The sequence below is a fragment of the Ostrea edulis genome, chromosome 5, assembly GCF_947568905.1.
Source record: "Ostrea edulis chromosome 5, xbOstEdul1.1, whole genome shotgun sequence".
NCBI classification, from domain to species: Eukaryota; Metazoa; Mollusca; class Bivalvia; order Ostreida; family Ostreidae; genus Ostrea; species Ostrea edulis.
Window position 1 is genome coordinate 57147731 of NC_079168.1, and position 2619 is coordinate 57150349.

Below are 2619 nucleotides of genomic sequence, written 5' to 3' on the forward strand. Positions count from 1 at the left end.
TTTGATATAGAGGCTTTAATCAGTGCTAATACAGGGAACAGTGATTTTGATTTCCAGTACATATACCCTTCATAAATACAAACTTTTACAATGGGAGTCAGGACACAGCTTTATAGGCATGATGTCCGTGAGATTATTTATTTTAGCTCAATTCAATAATGAAGACAAGGGACATAATTCAACTTCGCTCTATAGAGTTGCTGCTAAAGACGGCAAGCTTTTTTAAAAAGCTTTACTTGTATACCAGGATGAATCGAAGAGATGCTATGTAAAATTCAATGAGGTATTGTTATATTATGCGAGTGGCGTAATGGAGCAGGTCGTATCAGATAATCCAAGGGACTCCGAGTGAAGAAACTTGACACTTATTTTACTTTAATGCATCGATGGATATACCTGTATCTGTCAGAGACGATGGTCATAAGAAATAAAAAAAAAAAAAAAAAAAAACAAGTACATTTTTTCATTAATTTTGTATTTCGTTTCAAGGTTACACTCATGATCTGGATCTGAAAAAAAAAAGTTTTTATTTTCAAAATAATATTACTGTGGAGTGACAATTTCTTTTAATTGCTCTAATCCATAATAATTCCACAATAATTACTTTTACATTCACCAGCATTCAAATCTAATACAAAATACATGAAAGAAAAAAATTACGTGTTCACTTAGTCAATATATTAATGATATAATACTCACTACTTTTGAGCAGTCATTGATCTCGTTTGGATGGGTGACTGTGGCGGGGATGGGAGGGGGGGGGGGTCCGTCTGAAGGGGTGGAGTGCGCAGACTTTACGCAAGGGTCTTCTTCAATGTTACCCATCTCAAGAATATATATTTTAAAACATGTAAGTCACAGATTAAAGTGCGAGAGTCACTTTAATAATTTTTTTACTATAATGATAATTAAAAAAATATTTACCTCCACATCGTCTGGCGGCGTAGTATTCCTCCGCAGTCAATGGCTGGAATATTCCGAGGATCAGCCCACAATGCCTTTAATCTCAACTTGAAGCAAAGGGAGATAATTCCTTCTTTCTTTCGTTTTTACCTATTTAATCACTTTTTAAGTAATTTCGTTTATTTGTTTATCTATTTCCCCCATGATCTCAGAGGATATCAATAGATTTTATCTAAAAATAACTGGAAAAACCCTTTAACAATAGACCTATTGTTCTCGGGAACAATAGGTCTATCTACAAAATAACTGGAAAAACCCTTTATCAATAGACCTATTGTTCTCGGGAACAATAGGTCTATCTAAAAATAACTGGAAAAACCCTTTATCAATAGACCTATTGTTCTCGGGAACAATAGGTCTATCTAAAATAACTGGAAAAACCCATTTCTATTGTTCTCGAGAACAATAGGTCTATTGTTTACCCACCCCAGACAGACGCATATACTACTTATATATCCTTTTATTGAATATAAATAAAGATTTATCACATATAAATCAAGACGTATCGAATATACATCAAGATTTATTGAATATATATCGGTATATTGAATATAAATCAAGATTTACCGAATATAAATCATGCTGTATCGAATATACATCGAGATTTTCGCATAAAAATAACAAGATTATTGATATACATCGAGATTTATCAAATATAAATCAATATTTTCGCATATGAATAATATAATTATCAAATATAAGTCAAACGTTTCACATATATACATAACAAGATTATCGAATATGAATTAAGATTTTCGCGTATAGATATCAAAATATATTGAATATTAATTTAATTTTCACATATAAATGCAGAATTGTATCATACTGCAATGATTTACACGCCATATTAAATTAACCTGTGTCGTTCTTTCTTTTCAAATCGGCGGTTCGAGTTTCCTACAAGAAAAACTGTGATAAAATAGACATTTTATGTCAAAATACTGCAAATAGCTTTGAGTTGATTCTGTCACTTAATGACTTAAATTTGAAATATTAGCACAACTGTTGTGCAGGACGAATAGAGCTCTTATCAGATACCCTATTCCTTTGTCACACACGGGGTAAAAACCCATGTCAGTCACGAAAAGTATCTTTCTTGAATATTTCCCACACTTATTAATAATAACTTTATTGCGAAAGACATACATCTTATAGCATTGTGACATATTCGACCCTGAACCGTTTAAGACTTTACTTCCTGTACAAAATTTCCTTTCTTTAGTTCAGCAATTCATAACAAAGATTATATCTGAAATGCAGTTTACCACTGATACGTGTGTCCACTGGTCTCATCATTTATAGTACAATCAAGTTTTCTTTTCACATAATTCATTCTTGAATGTCATCGCTTTCAAATTCGAAAAGTACGCAAAATATTTAATTTAAAACATAATTTAAAACATATTTAAAGTAGTTTAAGGCATGGAAAGAATTAAGTTTGCTGAAAAAAAAATAATTTTTTTTAGTAACATGCGATATGTCCTTTAAAACTTAAATACCATTTAAAATGACATAGCAAAAATAAAACAAGAGGCACATGGGCCACATCGCACACCTGAGTCACCTTGGCCCATATCTAAGATTTTCCTACATATTCGCATGTAAAACTTTGATCCTTATTGTGGCCCCCAACCTACCCCTGGGGGCCATGATTTT

The 2619-nt window shown here is 32.0% G+C and overlaps 1 long non-coding RNA gene across 1 annotated transcript; it reads right to left on the minus strand.

Annotated features, from left to right (window-relative positions):
* Positions 1–458: 458 nt before the first annotated feature.
* On the minus strand, positions 459–1371 carry LOC130054597 (uncharacterized). Its single transcript, XR_008802913.1, has 3 exons — positions 925–1371; positions 700–825; positions 459–509 (listed from the first exon to the last, which is right to left on the minus strand). It is a non-coding gene; the product is annotated as an uncharacterized LOC130054597 (long non-coding RNA).
* Positions 1372–2619: the final 1248 nt, after the last annotated feature.